Source organism: Panthera leo, chromosome B3 (assembly GCF_018350215.1).
Source record: "Panthera leo isolate Ple1 chromosome B3, P.leo_Ple1_pat1.1, whole genome shotgun sequence".
In the NCBI taxonomy this organism is placed as follows: domain Eukaryota; kingdom Metazoa; phylum Chordata; class Mammalia; order Carnivora; family Felidae; genus Panthera; species Panthera leo.
Window position 1 is genome coordinate 9,899,278 of NC_056684.1, and position 22,356 is coordinate 9,921,633.

Consider the following 22,356-nt stretch of genomic DNA (forward strand, 5'->3'; position numbering starts at 1 on the left):
GCTCAAGCTTAACATGTCCAAAAGGAGAAACGACGACGTCTTCCTCCCAATAAACTCACGCACACCTTCCCCGCTGAGGAAACCATTCCACCATTCACCCGGTTGTTCAAGGAAGACACCCGGCGATCGTCCTGGACTGCTTTCTTCCCTTCAAAGCCTTTTTCCAATCCGTAAATAACCCTATCAGTCCTACCTTCAAACGCACACCGACTCCGACCTCCTGTCGGCACCTGCGCTGCTACGAGCTGGACCTCAGCTACCATCCTCCTCCCCCAGAGCCAACTACCAGACTCCCGGCCGCCCTGTTCGCACTCCGGCCCGCCACCTCCCCAGGGATCCCGTAAACCTGAAATCAGCTCTCGCGGCTCCTTGCTCCAGCCCTTCGGCGGCTCCCCGTCATACTTAAAGGCCTTTGTGACCTGGCCTCTGCCTCCCTACGCGTGACCTCCTATAGGTCTCCTTCCTCGGCCATCCCGGCCACACCAACCTTCCCGTTCATGCTCCCACCTCAAGCTCCTGGCCTTTCGTGTCCCTCCTGCCCAGAACGTCCAGGGATCTGCAGCTGGCTTGCTCCCTTCACTTCCTTCGGGTCTCTGCTCCAATCTCCTCGCCTCCGGAAGGTCTTGTTTGACCGCCCCAATTTCTGCTAATACTCTTCATATTCTTCCTAAACTTATCACCACGAGACATCACCAAAACCGTTCACTGGTTTACCTTCTTCTCCCCTCACTAGAATATCAGCCCCTTGATGGCAGCAACCACCTGTTACTTGTCACTGCGTCCCCATCACCTGCAACAGTGCCTGACAATACAGAAGGCCCCCTTGCGGGCTGAGGGAATTCAATCAGCAAACAACGCCCCAAGGAATGTCACGTGCCCATTTTACAAACGAGAAAACGGAGTTACCTAAAGCCACACAGCAAATAAGTTGTCAAATGCATCTGAAAGAACCAGTAGTCGTCCACTGACTCACTACATCTTGTGCCATAAGACTGAATTACACATATACGCTAGGGACCAAAAATGTAAAAGAAGGCCTTTCTGTACGAAGATATCGGACCACAGTGGTTTTTCTCTGTCTGTTCATCACTAGAGCATTTCACATCTTTGATTTATCCTATGTATGTGCTATGTATGTACTCCTCACCTGGAAGAGATCTACTCATCTGTATTCCCCACCGGATAAGGGCTCAGCTACAGACGGCAGGCACCGAACAAAAGTTTCTTTGATATTTATACGCCCCCCCCCACCCCAAGATTTGAAGAATCCTGTAACAAGACTTTCAGCACCACCAATAAAGTATACTCTTCAAAGAGAGATCGAGTAACTGCATCCAGACTTATCCTGCCAACGCCCCCTCCAACAACTAGGGAAAGACAAAATACGTAAGGTGACGTCTTTGAGACCCTGGACAACAGGCACGAGGGACTGCCATCCCTAACTGAGGGGAAGAGAAGGGACGGGCCACCACCACTCCAGCTTTCTCAGCCTGGAGGCACTCTGGAGTGCAGAGTGCGATGAGGAGGATCCTGAGCAGAGCATGGCAATCTTGTCAAAGGGACAAGACCTAAGAGTTTGGGGAGGCTGAGGAATCTGAAAACTCCAAAAATCATCACAGGGAGGCCTCCTAGAGTCTGATACTAAAACATAAGCTACGTCTCTCAAAAATCATGACCAACCCAGGATTATCACAAGAATGCAAGGCTGTTTCAAAGTGCCAAAATCAGATATCAACAGAGTAAAGAAGAAAAAATATATGATCGTCACAAAAGATGCAGAAAAAGCCTCGGCAACATTCAATATGCTTTCATGATAAGAACTCCCCACCAACTAGAAACGGAAAACTTCAACTTGATAAAGGCCATGTACAAAAGCAAACTCTAAATACAAGCATGCCCAGTTTTATCACACTTTACAGTTAATGTATCGTTTACAAACAAGTATTTTTAAAGTATGTGCCTTTTTTAAAACAGAATGCTTCTGCATACTTAATAGACTACAATATAAACATAGCTTTTACACGTAATAGGAAACCAAAAAATTAATTTGGCTCACTTTATTGTGATACTCACATTATTGCAGGGGTCTGGAATCAAACCCACAATCTCTTAGTATGCCTGTAACATCACATTTATGGTGAAACACAGAATGTTTTCCCCCCTTAACATGAGGACAGGATGTCCACTTTCAAAATTCCCATTCAGCACCATCCTGGGGGTCCTAGCCAATTCAATAAAGTAAGAAAAAGAAACAAAAGGCATACAGACTGCAAAGGAAGAAATCAGACTGCCTGTACTTGCCAATGGCACTATTGTCTATGCAAAAAAAAGTCCAGGGGCACCTGGGTGGCTCAGTCCGTTAAGCATCTGACTTCTGCTCGGGTCATGATCGCGCAGTTCATGGGTTCATGCCCCAGGTCGGACTCTGTGCTGACAGCTCAGAGCCTGGAGCCTGCTTCGGATTCTGTGTCTCCCTCTCTCTCTGCCCCTCCCCCACTCGTCTCTCAAAAATAAATTTAAAAAAATTTAAAAAAAAAAAAAAAAGGGCCCAAAGATCTACAAAAAGGATTCTAAAACTAAAACTGAGTTGGGGCACCCGGGTGGTTCAATCAATTGAGCGTCCAACTGCTGACAGCTCAGAGCCTGGAGCCTGCTTTGGATTCTGTGTTGCCCTCTCTCTCCACCCCTCTCCTGCGCACTCTCTCTCTCTCTCAAAAATAAATACACATTAAAAAAAATTTTTTTAACTAAACCTGAGTTTAGCAATGCTGTTAAGATCCAAGGCTGGCATATAAAATTCAATCCTATTTATACTAGCAATGAACAACTGGAAATTGAAATTTTAGAAGCATCATTTACAACAGCACCAAAAAGCATGCTGTGTGTATGTGTGTGTGTGTGTGTGTGTGTGTGTGTGTGTGTGTATTTTACAAAATACAGGCAAGATGCAAGTACTGAAAATTATAAAACACTAATTAAAATATCAAAAAAAATTTTTAAGAAAAAAATTTTTAAGTATATTTATTTATTTTGAGACAGAGAGCAGGACAGGGGCAGAGAAAGGGGGAGAGAGAGAATCCCAAGCAGGCTCCACATTGTCAGTACAGAGCCTTATGCAGGGCTCAAACTTACAAACCACAAGATCATGACCTGAGTCAAAGTTGGATGCTTGACCGACTGAGCCACCCAGGTGTGCCAAAAAAACAGGTCTAAATAACTATACCATGTTCATGACTCAATATCATTAATATGTCAATTCTTTCCCAAACTACAGATTCAATGCAATGCCAACCAAAAATCCCACCAGGATTATAGATATCAACAAGCTGATTCTAAAATGTACCTGGAAAGGTAAAGCAACTAGAATACTCAAATATATACTCAACTATTTCTGAAAAATAGCACAATTAGAGAAGCAACATTACCTGATTTCAAGATTTACTATAAAGCTACAGTAATCAACAGTGTGTAAAGGACAAATGGAAGACTCACATCAATGGAAAAGAATCCAGAATCCAGAAGTAGACCCAAGGTATATGATCAACTGACTTTCAACAAAAGTAATTCAATGGAGAAAAAACAGTCTTTTCAAACAACAACAACAACAACAACAACAAACACATTGGAACTACTGCTTATCTAAAAACAAAAAAATAAATCTCAGGGGCGTCTGGGTGGCTCAGTTGGTTCAGCGTCTGACTTTGGCTCAGGTCATGAGCTCACAGTTCATGGGTTCTAGCCCCACGTCAGGCTCTGTGCTGACAGCTCAGAGCCTGGAGCCTGCTTCAGATTCTGTGTCTCCCTCTTTCTCTGTGCCTCCCCCGTTCATACTCTGTGTCTCTCTGTCTTAAAAAATAAATAAACATTTTAAAAAATTTAAAAAACACAAATATAAATCTCAATCCATGCCTTGCACCATTCAGAAAAATTAACTCTAAGTAAATCATAAACCTAAATGTAAAATTTTAAACTATAAAACTTATAGGAGAAAATTCAGGGGAAGTCTTTTTGTTTAGGTTAAGCAGAGATTTTTCAGATACTACACCAAAAGCACAATCCATTAAAGAAAAAACAACTGGAACATTACCAAAAGAACTGCTGTTCTAAAGACAATTATTATTAGGAAACAAAAAGCCACAGACAAGAAGAAAGTATTTATAAACCATAATCATGTATCTGATTCTAAAATGTATATACAACTCTCAAAAGTCAGTAATAAAGCAAATAATCCAATGTTTTTAATCGGCAAAATAACTGAATACACTACCAAAGAATGGCAAATAATCACATGAAAGGATGCTTAACATCATTAGTCACTAGGCAAATGGGAAAAAAAAAAAAAAAGGCTACATTCTGTATGTTTCCATTGGCATGACATTCTTAAAAAGGCAAAAAACCATGGAGACAGAAAACAGATCAATAGTGTCCAGGGTCTGGGAGTGGAAAATGGGTTGACTACAAAAGGGCTCAGAAGAATTTGGGGGATAAAGAAACCATTCCATACATATCTTGACCGAAATAGTGGTTATGCAAATGTATACAACTGTCAAAACTCCCAGAATGCTACTGAATTTTACTGAATGTAAATTATACATCAAATAAAGAATGAGAAAATAGAGACTAAAGAAGTAACAATGTACTGAGTAAACCTTGATTTTACCCTGGTTAAAAAAATTTTAAACCAACTGTAAAAAGATATTTGCAGGACAAACAGGAAAAGTTGAAGATGCACTGAATAATATTACTAGACTTGTTAATTTTTTTATATGTGACCATTGCATTTGGTTATGCTGAGCACAAAGATCCAGATCCACAAACATTTTCTATAAGAGGCCAGATAGTGAATGTGTGGCTTTGTGGGCCTCATGGTCTCTAGTAACTATTCTGTCACGGCAGCACCAGATTAGCCACAAGCAAATGAGTACTGTCATGTCCCAATAAAACTTTATTTAAAAAACAGGCAGTAGGCCAGATTTGGCCTGAGGGCTACAATTGGAGAACTCCTAATACAGACAAAACTACAATGACGTAAAGCAGAGTAGCGGTTGCCTGTGGTGAGGTAGGCAATGGGTAAGGGTTGAGGGGAAGAAGTGGCCAGAGACCGGCATGAGGGAACTTTCTGGAATGATGGAAATGCTCCATATTTTGATTGAATTGTTATCTGTATGGATACATTTGACAAAACTCATCAAACTCTATAAACTTAAAATGGGTACATTTTATCATACAAATAGTAATTCAATAAACTTGATTTGTTTTAAAAATTAGTCTTTCCAGCTAATAGCATCAATAATGTGAAAAGCACAGCCTTCGAGCCAGAATAATCTTGAGTTCAAATTTTAGTTTAATAGATATGTGATCACTGTCAAATCACTTTGGGGGCTGTTTCCTCGTAGTAAAACAGCTTAATAATGCCTGACTCATAGGCTGATTTTCAAAATTAAGTAAGAAATGTAGGTATCAGGTGCCTGGGTGGCTCGGTCAGTTAAGCATCTGACTCTTGATTTCAGCTCAGGTCATGATTTCACAGTTCATGAGTTAAACCCCATGTCAGGCTCTGTGCTGAGAGTGCAGAGCCAGCTTGGGATTCTCTCTCTCTCTCCTCTCTCTGCCCCTCCCCTGCTCTCCCTCTCTCTCTTAAAAAAAATAAATAAAATAAAATAAAATAAAATAAAATAAAATAAAATAAAATAAAATAAAATAAAATAAACGTAGGTAAGACACACAGTATAACATTTGGCACATAAGAGACACACTCCTCTGATCTGAGTAAACCAATTAAAAAAAATAATTGAAGAAAATGAGTCAGTAAAGATCAGACAACCACACTAGCCTTCTTTTGTACTCTTGAAATATTCTGACGTTCTTTGTTCACTGTTTATTGTGGTTTAACCTGACTTCAGGAACTGGCATCCAATGTCAGTTTCTGTGATTTCACAGTAACTTGGGTCCAACAGCACGCATCTTGAACTGAAATTTCTTTAGAAATTTACTCCATGACAAACATGTTATAAAAGGAAAACTGAGAAGAGCCGAAAGTAAAATGTATCAATTTTCCCAAGCAAGGAGAACAACAATAAATATGGTCTATTTTAACTATCTTTTATAAAGAAAAACCAACATAGTTGGATGTTTCCCCCTTTTCAACTAGGATTTAAATTTTATCCAAACCGCTAAGCAACCAATAAAGTTGCCAAATGATATAGCATTTGTATAGCATTTTATCTCAAGGTTTCACACAACAGTAGCATGTAGTAGATAGAAGATGATTTATATTAAACGTGTGTTTATTTTACAAGTAAGAATCTTATGTCTGAGACAGATGAAGTGGCTTGTTCAAGGACATACAGCCAATAATGGCAAAGTCTGAATGTGCAGTCACATAGGCAGCTTCATATCATGTGATTTTTTAGAGATCACCATCTGAGAATCATCTTGGGTTCTGCAAAATTCTTTACCTAACTCCTATGTGCTTTCCCCCTAACTTGGCATCTTTAGTTGTCTAAAAGATAAATCAATTACATACAGTGTGACACACCTAACCCTTCAGGAATAACTAACTCACCATTTGGGACTGGTAGAAGCTACGGCAGAACACGGGCTTATGATGTCACTAGAAGTGAAAATTCAAAAGCATGTTTCCAAAAGAGCCTACGGGGTGACATAAATGGTAAATTGGTAGATTCCTCACACTTTCTCCTTTTCCCCACCCCAATAACCACATCACAGAAACACGTTGATATCCACCTTTCCCAGGCTCTGGACACAGTTCTGCGGGGTAAAAAAAAGGAAAGTATGCCATCACTCCACATAAATGTGCAAACAATCATCTCACTACCAGGTAGTCCACTGTCCCAAAAGGCCTGACAAAATGGGTTATCTCTTCATCTTCTATTTATTACATCCCAATCAACCCATGGGTGGATTTCAAGACCATAGATGTGAGGATGTCCAAATGAAACCAACTCCCTTCCACTAACAGCTTCCTCCTCTCTCCCCATTTACAGTGGTAAGACAGGCTGACAGTGACTCAGGAGCCTGCTTCCAAATGGATGCCTGTGGCCACCGGTAATAACCAAGTCTATTCAAGTGCACTTAAATATTAACTTTGAAAGAAAAGATTATCAGAAAGTTCAAGTTTATTCATCTCGCTTTGTCAGGGATGTTTTTTCCTCAATCTGAGAGTCTGATCAGATAAAACTTTTAAAGGTTTACTATAAACCCTCCATGGCTGAACTTTTTACCCTTATTAAAAAAAAAACAAAAAACAACTAATGGCAAGATGAGCTTCAATACACACAAATGTCTATCACAGAGGCACCTGGGCGGCTCAGTTGGTTGAGCATCCGATTCTTGATTTCGGCTCAGGTCATCCTGGGGTCATGGCATTGAGCCCCGTGTCAGGCTCTGCACTGAGCGTGGTGCCTGCTTGAGTTTCTCTGTCTCTCTCTCTGTCTCTCTCTCATTCTTTCTGCACCTGTCCCTCCACCCCTGCACACTCTCTCTCTCTCAAAAGAATTTTTTATTAAATTTTTTAATGTTTATTTTTGAGAGAGCGAGAGAGACAGAGAGAGAGAGAGAGAGCGTGCAAGCAGGGGAGGGGTAGAGAGAGAAGGAGAATCTGAACACAGAATCTGAAGCAGGCTCCAGGCTCTGAGCTGTAGCACAGAGCCCAACAAGGGGCTCCAACCCACAAACCACAAGATCATGACCTGAACCAAAGTCGGGCGCTTACCCAACTGAGCCACCCAGGCACCCCCAAAATAAAATTTTTTAATTAAAAAAAAAAGGAATGCCATTACAGATTAATAGTTCTAAAACAGATCTATTCTATTTGGTGCTGTGAGTATTGTACACCGAGCCAGTAAAACTGATTTGAATCACTGCTTCCTTCCGCAATTGGTGGCACCTTCAAAGGTGTTATCTTGAAGGGGAAGTAAGCAATTTGCTCACGTCTCTGAATTGTATTAACACTGCCCACTCCAGTTCTGTCTTACACAAATTTGAGAAATAGTCATAATCCCTCTCTCTCTCTATCATGTTTCAAGACTAAGGTAAAATAAGATAGAAAAGGTGGAACGGACTGAAAAACTCAGATATCCTATTACAAGTGTTGAAGATAATCCATCTCTCACCATTTCCAACGTTTTTTTTTTTTTTTTATTTTTGGGACAGAGAGAGACAGAGCATGAACGGGGGAGGGGCAGAGAGAGAGGGAGACACAGAATCGGAAACAGGCTCCAGGCTCCGAGCCATCAGCCCAGAGCCTGACGCGGGGCTCGAACTCACGGACCGCGAGATCGTGACCTGGCTGAAGTCGGACGCTTAACCGACTGCGCCACCCAGGCGCCCCTCTCACCATTTCCTAAACACTGGAAACGCATAAGGTCCTACACTCCCAAGCCATTCTGCAAATCCCACTCCAAGACCTGTACGGTGAATGAGAAGATAAGTTTCTACTGCCATTCAGGTCAACTAGCCCCTTAAATGAAAAAAATAATTGCATTTAACTAAAGAACACTCAATTCTCCTTTATGAAAAAAACAGCTAAACCGCTAACCTCAGAAGCATCAGCTTCTAAAACTGCTTCAAGTCACATAAAAAGGTATCAAAATTATTATTACACCTACCAGGTAATAGGCACCTACTTAATGTCTGGCACACTATTAAGTACCTCATAGTTTCAGTTTTTACAAAGAACACTGCCAAGTATGGTACCTTACACGGTAGGACCCAGAAGCTCGGTGGGATCAAGTGACCTGCTCAAGGCTCACAACTAGTCTGTGGAAGTGTGGGGATCTGAATCTCAGTTGTAACTAGCTCCAAAAATTGCGTGTTCTTTCAAAACTGTGCGACCTCCCCATTTCACAATAGAAGAGGCAGAGATGTGAAATGCTTTGTCCGGTAGCCTTAATCATTTCACCAAAAAAGGGAGAAAATTTCTAAATGAGAACCACTTTTTGAAAATCCAGGGTGCACTATTTAAACTTCACTTCTTCTCAAGATGTAATTAGCAGATAAAAAGAGACGTTAGAAATCCTTTTTAAAGTTAACTAAATTTCATCACAGGTCTGCAAGGGAACAGTCGTTCTGGATAAGGTCCCAGAGTTAGTGGTTCTTACGTGCACTATCGCTAACTCAGTACCAAGCACTTCGCCCGAATCCAAACGCACACTGAACACCTGTGCTGTGTTAAGGCTCCTTCTTGGCAAAGAGGGTACAAAACTAAGGAAGAAATAAGGCCCATCACAGCCCTCAAGGAGTTAACAGATTAGGAGTCCATTTGTACTACAGATACACTGGTAACTGTAATTAGGCAAATAAATGAAGTGTGAGAAATCCTAAAACAAAAAGTGTGTAGGATGTGGTATCACAGCTCAGAGAAGGAAAAAGCAACTGGCCTAGCTGTCCCATTTCGTTGGAAGTCCTTTTGTTTACACGATGCCCTTCCCTGACAATCCCTTCCAACCTCCGTCAACCTCCATCCGAACAATCGCCCTACGCAGGCGATTGCTCTAAGAGCAAGGATTGTGACTCCTAAAAGTGACCTTGTTGTTGTCGTTTAAATGCACAACGCTGATGCCACAGACACATTTTTCGTTAGCTTCATCAGGTGAAGAAAGTTGGTTTTTCAAGACAAAACAAGGCCAACCGAACCAGAAAAAACCAGGAACCCTAACTTCCCCACATTACTCACTCAGCATGAGAAATCAATCAAAGCAAACTGGCACACACAGTATTTCTCAAATTTTGCTTTTTAATTTGGCAGATGGCAATGGGATATAACAACTGGTATTAACGCATCCTGGTCGGTGCTCCACTACCCCAACTGGACAGGCATTTCAGCTGGTCCACCTAGGGGACTTAAACATTGTAAGCCAAATTATTCTCACATCATAAGCCAAATGAACCGAATTCTGTAGGATTGAACCCCAAACCTGACAAGGATTGTATTTAATGCAGCCCGCAAATCACCCAAGAGACCAAGGAATACAAGAACTAGAAGAGTGATTTATCTCAGCTGATCATTACTTCTTTGCAAACTTGCAAAAAAGTCACCTTTCAAAAAAGGCAGCATTTGTCCTGATCTGAGCAATCCAAAGGTTTAGAAAAATAGAATAAGATGCTTCTTCTGAAAATAAAGGGGCGGGGAAGTGGGGAGACTGGAATTAAGAAAAAAAGGCACTGCTTTTTCCTTTAGATGTGTATGCCTGAGGCAATAAACTCCCAAAATAACTTCACCCAGGAGTATAAAAGCTGAGAAGGAACACAAAAATATTGCTCAATCTAACTTTGATTGTGAATTCCTCAGTCCACAGTAACATTTAAAAACGTAAATGTGATGAAATCATTCTGTTGGAAAACTACGTATTTCCAAACAAACAAACAAACAAACAAACAAAAAAGGCCAAAAAACCTGTCTATCCTTCTTTCTGGCGAAAAAAATTTGAGTTTTTCCCATTTAAAAAAAAAAAAAAAAAAAAAACTCTTCTCATATTGGTTAACTTTGGGAAAAAAAAAAGTGTCAGTAAGTCAAAAACAAATGTTTTGTTACGGCTCGAAGTATGGCTGCACTTGAACTAGGTGGAGAGCTGAGCCCGCTGCCCTGTCCCCGTGCAGGTCCCCTCCGGCGGCGCGGCCCCGACCCGCTCCGCCCCGGAGCGAGCGCAGGAGGCGCCCCCCGAAGGCGGGCGCGGCCCGGAGTGTTTACCGTCCGTGTCGGCCCGGGGGGAGCGGCTCCCTCGCGTCCGCAGCACTTGTTCGCGCACCCCGGGGACAGGAGGGACCCTCCGAGGAGCCGTGGCTCCCGGGGCCGGGGGTGCGGGCCTCGCCCGAGGGGACCCCCGTGTCTGTGCCCCGCGGCCGCGCCCCCGGCCCCGGGAGTGGGGCGGCCCCGAAGCCGGGCTGCGGAAGCCGGGAAGCGCGCCGCGGCCCCGGAGCAGACAATGAACGAAGGGGCGATGCGAGGGGGAGGAGGGGGCCGCGGAGGCGGGGGCGCTCCCCAACGCCCATTCATCCCCGCCCGCCCCCTCCTCCCCCCGCGGCCCCGCCCCCCTCCCGGCCCCCGCCCCCAGGAGCGGCCACAGCGGGAGGGGCCCCGCGCACCGCGCCCGCGACCCCTCCCCAAATCACAAAACTTCCCCCAACTCCGCCAACTAAGTTGCGCTCTCACCGTGCGGCGCCCGGGGCTCCCCCGCGGGCCCAGCCAGAGCAGCTCCGCACCTTCGCCGCCGAGAAGGACAATAGGCGGCCGCTCACCCAGTAGCGGCGACGGCTTGAAGCTGCTACTTCGAGGCGACGAGCGGGCACGACGGTCTCACAGGAGCCCAGGAGCTTCACCGCGGCTGCTCCGGCTCCGCGTTGGCCCTGCACACAGCCCCAGCCCGCTCGCGCATGCGCCACAAGCTGCTCAGGCATGGGCGGGGCACCTAGGGAGGGCGGTAACTCCTACGAGCCCTCCCGTAAGTAAACGCGGAGAGAGGGGCCGTGAGCAGGGATTGCCCTTCAGAGCTGCCCATCAAGCTCCGGGAGGCCAATAGGAAGACACCTAGGCGGTGCGTTCAGGTTGCTAAGGGAGGCGGAGGTTGACCGCCGCTGCTGCGCGGCGGCAAAGTGATCCAAGCCGGCTGGCTGGCAGAGGCTGCTCTGGGAAATGCCCTCCCACCCTCTCCTCTCCGCCCTATCTCCGGAAACCGCCCTGCCTGTGTGTGCCAGTACTTACCTGAGCTGTAGCAGTTACTACACACATACTGAAATGATTTACTATTCTATTTCCTCCCACTTGCAACCAGAGAGTGAGTTTACTCTTCTGTGTGTCAGTGCCTCTGAGAGTCATTGTTAGGTAGTCAGCAAGTGTTTTATTGGATGGATGACTGGATGCATGGATGGCTTCCTGGCGGCATCAGGACTGTGACAGTGCATCCCATGAACTTTTGGCTAAGCGATCCCCACAAAATCTTACAATCCTCCAGTTGCAAAGGACTTCAGAAATTAGCTGGTGGCTTTTGAGAAACAATATGCGGCCCACTGGTTCGAAGAAACTTCATTTTGATAGTTGTGTGTGTGGGTGCGCCTGTGTTTCAGTGTGCATTACACTGTGTATTAGGAGGGAAAATGCCTATTATATCAGACCATTATTTCACTGATGTTATTTCTTAGATTAAACACAAAGTTATAGAAAATGAATCCAATTAAAGAAAAATATTAAGTAAAAAATGAAAACACTTTTTATGCAGGTCAAGAACGTCCAAATTGATAGCAATTTAAGTAAGAACAATGGTTACTAGGATTAAAGTGTATGATTCTCTTTTTGGGAACCCTGAGTGAGGCAAGCTCATGACCCAGGACCTGAGAGAGAGGTATTGCATATACTTACTGCATGTTCCATTGTTGAGTGGCTTTGTGTCTTAGAAGTGCTCCTAGACTTGAGCTGAAATTTGCTTCCCTGTAAGTGGACCTGGTTCTCGCATATATTTTCCTAGTTTACCTTCACAGAATGAAAAATCTAGGCCAAACATTCCCAGTGCTTCATGTGATATTATTTCCCAACGACCTCATTGTGCTGCCCACCATCCTCAATACTCACTCTAATCTCTCCTTGTCAATATTTGAAAGGTGGCACACAGAGAGGAGTCTCCTAGATCCCAGCCCTGACTCTGCCACAGAGGAGTCCACCATGAGCAGGTCACCCCTCAAGAGCCTCTGTCTCCTGTAAAGCAAGGGACCTAACCTAGAAAATCACTTAGACCATAATATGTGATAATCCCATGGTCTTCTCCTACAGCCTGGCTAAGTCTGTTACAAAGGCAGCAGCAAATAAATGTTACCATGTCATCTTTCTAGTGACTGCTGACAATATCATTTCCTGTTCCCTGCCTCAGCAGGATTTACACCTTTCTGGTGGGCTGCATGCTACATCCAGGGGCCAGGAGGGGAGCAGCACTTTTTTTAAAGTTTACTGTGCTACAAATCACCTGGGTAGTTTTGTTAACTGTGGATTCTCAGTACGTCTGGGGTGGGATCTGGGATTCTGTTTATCTAACAAACTCCCAGGTGATACTGATGCTACTGGTCTGGGACCCTGCTTTGAGAAGGGTCTTCTCTAAATTTTCCAGACAGCTGAGTTTTGCATCTTCTTTGGGAAGTCCTAAGCAGTTATCTACAAGGCTGGCACTTTCTTGTTATTCAGATATTAGTTCTAATACCCCTCCTTAGAGGAAACATCCTTGGCTGGCCTATCGAAAAAAACTCATTCTCAACCAGTCCCTCTCATGCATATGACTCAAATTGTTCCATAGCATTTATCCCAGTCTGAAAATAGCTTATTTGTGTGTGTTTATTACCTCTTTCCCCCACTATAATGTATGCTCCCTTAAGTCTGTTTTGTTTAACCCCCCCCCCCATTCTCTTTCACCTATCATAGTGCTGGTGGAAACAGGAAGAACTCAAAAGTTTTGCACGAGTGAATTTGTACAGAAGGAGCTAGTATGAGGGGTCCTCAAACTGAGTGTCCCTGATACTAAAGATTTGTTCTTCCAAAGGACACCAAATATCCACATCCAATGTGCCCCATTTCACCAGAAAGTGATGTAGTGGTTAGTAATTTTCTCACTTTCCTTAAGTAACTTTATAAGCCAGGAAAGATACCAGGGCCTTATCAAGCACTGGTAGGATTTTATGTCTCTGAACTATCTTTCCAGTTGACTTACAACTCTTGTTAACCTTAGAAATAATGTTGGCACAGGGCACCTGGGTGGCTCAGTCAGTTAAGCTTCTGACTTCAGCCCAAGTCATCGTCCCACAGTTCATGAGTTCAAGCCCCGAGTCAGGCTCTGTGCTGACAGCTCAGAGCCTGGAGCCTACTTTGTATTCTGTGTCTCCCTCTCTCTCTCTGCCCCTCCCCAGCTCCCAATCGCACTCTCTCTCTGTGTCAAAAATAAATAAACTTAAAAAAAAAATTAGAAATGACTTCAGCACTTTTATTTTTCCAGCAAAAATAGGTTTATTTGGGAACAGCAGAGAATTGCAATTTAGGACACATAAGCTACAGCAGAACCACAGGGAAGTTGCAGGACAGAAGGGAGTCACTCTTTTATACAGAAAAGAGGGCAGTGGGAAGGTTGTTATAAACAAAAAGTCCCCTTCGGGGCGCCTGGGTGGCTCAGTCGGTTAAGCGTCCGACTTCGGCTCAGGTCACGATCTCACGGTAGGTGAGTTCGAGCCCCGCGTCGGGCTCTGTGCTGATTGCTCAGAGCCTGGAGCCTGTTTCACATTCTGTGTCTCCCTCTCTCTCTGACCCTCCCCCGTTCATGCTCTGTCTCTCTCTGTCTCAAAAATAAATAAACGTTAAAAAAAAAATTAAAAAAATAAAAAAAATAAACAAAAAGTCCCATGAAGTAAACTGGGAGTTCAAAGTATAGTGGCTTTTCATTGGCTGAGTTGTGAGAGTCTCTCATTGGTTGGGCTGTTGCCAGAAGAGGAAGAAACCCTTCTTCCTACCGGGATCATGAACTAGCATCCCTGTGCAAGGTCTGGCTCGGATCTACAACTCACAAGGAGTGGTGGCTCATAAGGCCTCCCCTTGCCCACCCACTGACTCCATTCTAAATGAGGTCTCCTGTTATTAATTTTCACACTCTCTAATCGATTTACATGGTTTCTAATTTCTAAAAATATAGCAAGGGTAAGTTCCAATTTACAGAGTCAGTCCCCGGTAATGCCAAGTAAGGGGAAAACAAAATCAACACAGTTGGAAGGGACATGAATCTCTCTTGGTTTCTAAAATGTCAACTTTTGGAAATAAATAGATCAATCAATCAGTCAGGAAGCACTAGAACAAACTTGTCTCAGGGCTCTACTTTCATAGCAGTGGACATTTTATTGCTTTTGTGGTACCAATAGTACCCTAATGTTGCTTTGAGGTAACTTTCACTTTCAGCCCCTTGCTTGGAGAAAAGCCAACACCACCCACTTCCCCAATTCCATGGCTTTAGCGTGTGATCAGACCAGAGACAGTCAATGCATTACATACAAAGGCAACAATTATTAGTTCAGGGTTGGGCACTCGACCCCAAACACACCAGTTAGGGGCAACAGAAGTAAATTCTACCCTCTCTCTGAACTATCAGGGTAGCTGATTGTGTTTTTCTCAAGTGGAACCTGGAAAGACATGCTCGTCACCCATCTTGTCACCAGGAGGAAAGCATCTCTTTCAATGAAGCCAGCACGGTGAAAAGGGAGAGAAATGACGACAAACAATGTCTAGGTGGCATTGATTGAACTGAATCTAGCAACACCTGAAGCCAGAACAACACATAGAATTTTCAATCACGTAAGCCAAAAAAGCCAGCCAGAGTGGAGAATTCCATCATTTGCATCCACAAAGTTTGTGGTTACTTATCACTGGTCAATTACCTGACTGGCTTTCCCTTTCTTTTTTTATTTTTTTAAGTTTATTTATTTATTTTGAGAGAGAGAGAGAGAGAGAGATGTGGGAGGGTCAGAGAGAGGGGGGGAATCCCAAGCAGGCTCCACACTGTCAATGCAGAGCCCAGTGCAGGACTCAAACTCATGAACCGTGAAATCATGACCTGAGACGAAACCAAGAGTCAGATGCTTAACAGAATTAAGCCACCCAGGCACTCCTCCCTGGCCAGCTTTTCAATTCAGTTAGCAAATAGATTAGCTATTGAGAGTTTACTGTGTGCCATGGGATTAGAGATGAAGAACAAGGTTCTTGGCTTTCAGGAACTCACAGTCAAATGAGGAAAATGGGCAAGCAAGCCAGCAAGGAAACAGAAATGTAAGCACCCTTATAGAAGCAAACTCAGGGTTCTGGGGGCACAGAGAGAAGAACTTCTGCTTACAAAGTTCAAGAGAGCAATCAGGAAGATGTGACAGTTATGCCAGGTCTCAGAGGACAATTAACTGGGTAAAGAATGGCAGGGTAGTGCAGGAGGCTTGGGTGCATGTGCACAGGTAGCAGAGGACATTCCCAGAAAAGGAAGAGCAAATTCAAAGACATGGAGGTATCAGACATAGAGCACACATAGGAAACTGGAGAGGGAAGGAGTAGAAGTGAAGAAGTGAAACTGAGGGCAGTTAGCCGAAGCCAAGTTACTAAGGAGATTGGCATTTACTCTAAAAGAGGCCCCAGGGGTGGGGGGTGTGCCTGGGTAGTTCAGTCGGCTAAGCGTCCAACTTCAGCTCAGGTCATGATCTCACAGTTTCTGGGTTTGAGCCCCACATTGGGCTCTGTGCTGACAGCTCAGAGCCTGGAACCTGCTTTGCATTCTGTATCTCCCCCCTCTCTCTGGTCTTCCCTCATTCATGCTCTGTCTCTCTCTCTCTCTCAAAAATAAGTAAAAGTTTAAAAAAAATTTTTTTTAAAGAGGCCCAGAGGAATTTCAAAAGATTTTAAGTAACAAAACAATGATGAGAACAGATTTTTCATCTTAGAAAGATCACCCTAAGCACCCAGTGCTTCGGCTAAATTGAAGTGGGGGATGAGGATAAGGGTGGGGGACACGGAAATTTCCAAGAGAAACTCTCCAAGTGAGAGGTTTTGCAGTCCACAACTAAGTGTTCACTTCTTGGACGCCAGAGGGAAGCTTCCTTTGCTGCCTAACAGCAATGTATAGTGAGCCACGTATGTGATTTAAAATTTTTGGGGAGCCTGGGTGGCTCAGTCGGTGAAGTATCAGACTCTTGATTTCGGCTCAAGTCATGATCTTGAGATTGTGGGATTGAGCCCTGTATCAGGCTCCACGCTGACAATGCAGAGCTTGCTTGGGATTCTCTTTCTACCTCTCTTTCTTCCCCTCCCCCTCTCGCACTCCTGCTTGTGCCTGCATGCTCTCTCTCTTAAAATAAATAAAATTTAATACATTAAATTAAATTAAAATAAATAAAGTTTAATAAAGTAAAATAAAATATTTCTAGGAACCACATTTAAAAAGTAAAAAGAAACAGATGAAATTAATTTGGATATTTCACATAACCGAATATGTCCCAAAGAGTATGATTTTAACATGTAACCCATAAAAAATTAGTAATGAGGTATTTTACATTCTTTTTATCATACTAAGTCTTCAAATTAATCCAGTGTGTATTTTATACTTATAGCACACCTCAATTCAGACTTGCCACATTTAAAATGCTCAAAAGTCACATGTGGCTGGTGGCTACTATACTGGACAGTACAGGTCAGGCTCACTGATTCACATATTAAGTCTCCATCTGGGAATTTGTTCCAAATCACATGTGCCTGGGGTCATAATTCCCCCACTATTTCTCTTTCACTTGCATTACCTGATTTATTTTTCACAACCCTGGGCTAGCGCCATCATCCCTCTTTTCAAAGTCACTCAGGCTTAGAGAGGCTAAGTGGTTTGTGCCAAATCACATAGCCACTGATGGGCACAGCTTACCTTCTAAGGGTTGAAAACTAAGAAAAGGTCACTAACTCCAGCTTAGAATGGCACAATGACTAGGTCCTCCCTCATTTGGGCTCTCTCAGCTGCCCTCTTCCCATCTCCATTTAGAATTATGAGGGTTCAGCCTATCTCAACAGAGGGGGTGCTTCATAAAGACCTATTTAAGCAACCAATCCTTTGTTCATAATATATTCCCATCACAGATTTCAAAAATTCTGCAGGTACGAACTAAACAATGTTGAAAAAACAGCATAGAGTTAACATGTTGAATTACAGATAAATGCATAGTAAATGGTGTTTATCATTACAACGATTACCACCTGAGACAGTTGTAACCTTTTTAGGGATCTTGATGTACATTCTTTGCAAATAGTCCCCTAAAAAGGTTTTTGCTGTTTTATATCCCCACTGTTAGGGTGTTAGAGTGCCTAACCTCTCTGACTTAAGTTTTTCTGGTATTAGAAAGACCAGGGCTTGGGGTGCATGGCTGGCTCAGTCAGTGGAACATGTGAGTCTTGATCTCAGGGTCGTAAGTTCAAGCCCCATGTGGGTACAGACATTACTTAAATAAAAAAACAAAGAAAGAAAGAAAGAAAGAAAGAAAGAGGAAGAGAGAAAGAAAGAGAGAAAGAAAGAAAGAAAGAAAGAGGAAGAGAGAAAGAAAGAAAGAAAGAAAGAGAGAAAGGAGAGAAAGAAAGAAAGAAAGAAAGAAAGAAAGAAAGAAAGAAAGAAAGAAAGAAAGACAGACCAGGACTTTAGAAGCAGTCAGGGCTGGGTTTAAATCCTAGATGCTCAAATTCCTTGTGAAGTGATCACTCCTACCCAATAGCCACACGATGATAAATTGATAAAACAACACATGCATAACCCTTAGCACTTTGGCTGGCATGGAGTGCTCTGCCCACTTTATTTTTTCTTAATTTTTAAAAATATTTATTCACTTTTGAGAAAGAGACAGGCGTGAGCAGGGGAAGGCAGAGAGAGAGGGAGACACAGAATCTGAAGCAGGCTCTAGGCTCTGAGCTGTCAGCACAGAGCCTGACACGGGGCTCAAATCCACAGACCGTGAGATCATGACCTGAGCTGAAGTCGGACACTTAACAAACTGAGCCATCCAGGCGCCCCTTGCTCTGCCCACTTTAACTCCCTCCTCCACATCTCCCTCTACAGACAATAAGAAAATGACAGTCTAGGAGTAGATCCGATCATGCAAAAAAAAAGTGCTGTTAGAGAAATTCAGGGAAACATGGACCCCACAACAATTATAACGAACATTTCCCAAAAGTGCATATTATCATGTATCGGCCTCTCCAATAGATGTGACAGCCACCTAATTTCCTGCCCCAAAGGGTTTCCTAGCCTTTAATTAATATGGGCCAGATGTATGCCCTTAGTGATAGGGCAATTTATTTAATTTCTGAAACCTTGCTTTTCTCCATAATGACCCTTCCAATAGTAGATTTGCTTAAAGGCTGCTCATGTGTTCAAATCAAGCTTCTAAAGGCATTATATTTCCAACGGTAGAAGAGTTATGGGCTGTTGGGTTGATGCAAGGGAGGGAATCGCAAAAGACTCAGGATTAAGGGACCACCCTGGCCTCAAAAGAAGTTATTGCCATATTTCTCAGTCTTGAGTCAAGGGAATTTAACTTTAGACATGTAAAAGGGTTTAGAGATTCCCTCCCCATAACTGGAAAGGAAAACCAGAGTCACTTCAGGGGGAGGGGTGACATTATTTTGATTCGGTTAGGTTTGGCTTGGTGTTTACTTGGAAACGTGGGTTCAGTTTGGGGAAGGTGGAGACTTATTCTGATTTCAGAGAGATTTATGGGCTGGCTCAAGAACCACACATTTCATCCTATTGCTTCTCTCTTTATGCCCAGCCTTTTCCAGTTTATTCAGCTGCTCTCATAATTACCCCAATTATTTATAATGGTAGGCTTCTGAAGCTGGCGTTAGAGAAACACCATGTTTTTTGAGCCCTTAAACAGCATTTAATGGAAATGGAGGTCAACAACTCATGTGCAGCCCAAACTCGGGTTTTCTTGGGCAGATCTTTTTTTTTTTTAATTTTGTTTTCAGCTTTAATGCACTATCTTCCCCCAAATTGTATGGAGTTTGAAATATTAAAAGAGAACAATTTTCATGTGCACACAACTGTTACCAATAACTACAGTTTCAGCATGGCTTCATCCAGATTTTCTTTTCTTTTTTTTTAATAGAGCAAATATACCACTTGTACTTTTAATGTTTTTAGGTCTTACAATATATGTATTCCCAGATACCAAAGTATTTCAGGAAAGAGCTGGTCAATTTGAATATGACTGAGTCAGACCCTTATTTTTTCCCTACTTTTCATTATCCAATGTACAGTTCATATTCAGGCTTTACCAGTTGTCCCCATAAGATAATAAGTTGTCTTTATAGCTGTGCTTATTATTTTCTTGGAGTATCTGATCAAGACTCATGCTTTGCATTTATTAATAATGACTATTCAGACTCCTTTAATTTAGAAAGGATTCCCATCTTTTTTTTTTTTTTTTTTTTTTGCTTTTGCTTTTTGTCTTAGGTAACATTGACTTATTTGACCTTATTTAGGTCAATTGGCTTTTAGTTCATTGCACAATCTGAGTTTTGTCTTATGAAGCATCGTTTACTATTTATCCACTGTTATGGACTGAATGTTTGTGCCTCCTAATACCCATATTTTGAAGCGCTAACCCCCAGTGTGATGATATTAGGAGATGGGAGCCTTGGGGAGGTGCTTAGATCATGAGGATGGAACCCCCACAATGGGAGTAGTTCCCTGATAAGCAGAAGAGGGGCGCCTGGGTGGCTCAGTAGGTTAAGTGTCCAACTTTGGTTCAGGTCATGGTCTCACAGTTCGTCGGTTCAAGCCTTGCGTCAGGCTCTGTGCTGACAGCTCTGAGCCTGGAGCCTGCTTTGGATCCTGTGTCTCCTTCTCTTTCTCTGCCCCTCCCCTGCTCACGCTCTGTCTCTCTCTCAAAAATAAATAAATAAATAAATAAATAAATAAATAAATAAACAAACATTTAAAAAATTTAAAAAAAAAGAAGAAGAGACACCAGAGCCTCCTTTCTCTATGTGAGGATACAGTGAAAAGTGGTCATCTGCTAGCCAGGAAGAGGGCCCTCACAAAGAAACAAGTCTTGTAACACTTTGATCTTGGACTTTCAAACCTCCAGAACTGTGAAGAATGAATGTCTGTGGTGCAAGCCACCCAGTCAGTGGCATTTTGTTACAGCAGCTTGAGCTAACCGATACGCCCACACTGCCATCATTTGAGTCGTTTCCTTAGTCAAGAAGGGAAAACAGAGGCTTCCTAAATCTCATCTCCAGCCTAATCTGATCACTCCCGTGAGATTTCAACCTGCATTCCCACCCACCGCAAGCACCTCTTCACCTGGATAGTCTGCTGAACCACAAACTCAGTTCCAAAAGGGAGATCTTCTGTCTCATTTGCTCCAATTCCTGCTTTCTCACCTCCTCGGTTCCACCCACTCATTTCCCACATTCTGCCGTCACAATCACTTTTGCAAACGAGGGCCAAGGTTTCCTTTCCTGCTTTTCTCACGTTCATTTAACCAACTTTTGATGGAATGATTGCGATCATCCCCAGCTGGTTTCCCTACCTCTAAACCGTCTCCACTAGTCTATATTTCTCTCTGGCACAGAGTGATTTTCCTCGAGTTCAGCCCTGCTCGTCCCTTCCCTGCTCAAAAAACTTCAATGGCTCCCAGCTGCTTATAGAATAATACTAAACACTTTCACAGAGAATCCGAAAGTAATTGACTTCCAGTGTCTGTTTGCACAAAAGCTTCATTAAACATCTTCTCTACTGGCACCCAAATCCCTGCTCAAAGCCTCCCACTTTCTGCACGTAAACAGGTCTTCTGCTTTCCTGAGAGCATCAGAACTGAGCTCTTGATTAGCTGTGCTTTCTAGGAAGGCTTCCACCGTCTAACCCTCCTGTTTAATGTCATTTATCTCCATCCTCTCTGGAATTTTATTTTGTAATTCACACTTTCTGTTTTATATCTTTAGTCTTACCCTCTGTCTTCAAGCTTCCTCAAGTTTCTCCTATCCTAGAAATAAATAAATAAATAAATAAATAAATAAATAAAACTGCTACTTAACTCATAGAGTTGCTATGAGGTGAAATAAGAGAATATAGATGAAGCCCTTAAGAACAATATCTGGCACTGAGCAAGAATGTGACAAATGTGGGCTCTTATTATTGCTTTAACTATGTGAATGACCGCCAGATCTTTATCTAGAGCTCAAGGCACCTTGTCTAGTATTCAAGGCACTAGTTCTCCTTTATTGACTGCCCGGTGACTCCCAGTACCTTAAATATAGATGTCCAGAAACAGCATCTTTGTACTCATTAAAACTCTTGTGGTTCACTGGCTCAAGAAAAAAAAGAAAGAGGAAAGGTTGAGTCCAGAGAGAGATTTCGAGCAAATGGCCAAGGGTACCATTAGGAATCTGTCTCTCCCCACCACCTTCTTTGTCTCTCCCCATCTCCCTCTGCTGCCCTCTGTCTCGGTTTCTCTCTCAGAATGCTCTTCTCTGATAGTGACAATATACCCACGAGAAGCTCTAGGCCCCTGCTCTATCAGCTCTGTACCCCCTAATGAAATGAGAGTTTCTGTACCCCAATACTTTCATCGAAAGTCTCAGGCTGGGGCACCTGGATGGCTCGGTCAGTTAAGCATCAGACTTCGGCTCAGGTCATGATCTCCTGGTTCATGAGTTCAAGCCCCGTGCCGGGCTCTGTGGTGATAGCTCAGAGCCTGAAGCCTGCTTCAGATTCTGTATCTCACTCTCTCTCTGCTCCCCACCCCTCACTCACGCTCATGCCCTCTCTCTCTCTCTCTCAAGAATAAATTAACATTAAA

General features: G+C 43.2%; 1 protein-coding gene across 7 annotated transcripts in view; it reads right to left on the bottom strand.

Annotated features, from left to right (window-relative positions):
- The window catches only part of AKAP13 (A-kinase anchoring protein 13), a 334,433-nt gene extending 323,049 nt beyond the window's left edge, over positions 1–11,384 (bottom strand). For all 7 annotated transcript variants that reach the window (XM_042941070.1, XM_042941069.1, XM_042941066.1 and 4 more), the window contains exon 1: positions 11,174–11,384. The gene's annotated coding sequence lies outside the window, so the exon portion shown is untranslated. The remainder of the gene's footprint in view (positions 1–11,173) is intronic.
- Between the last annotated feature and the right edge of the window lie 10,972 nt (positions 11,385–22,356).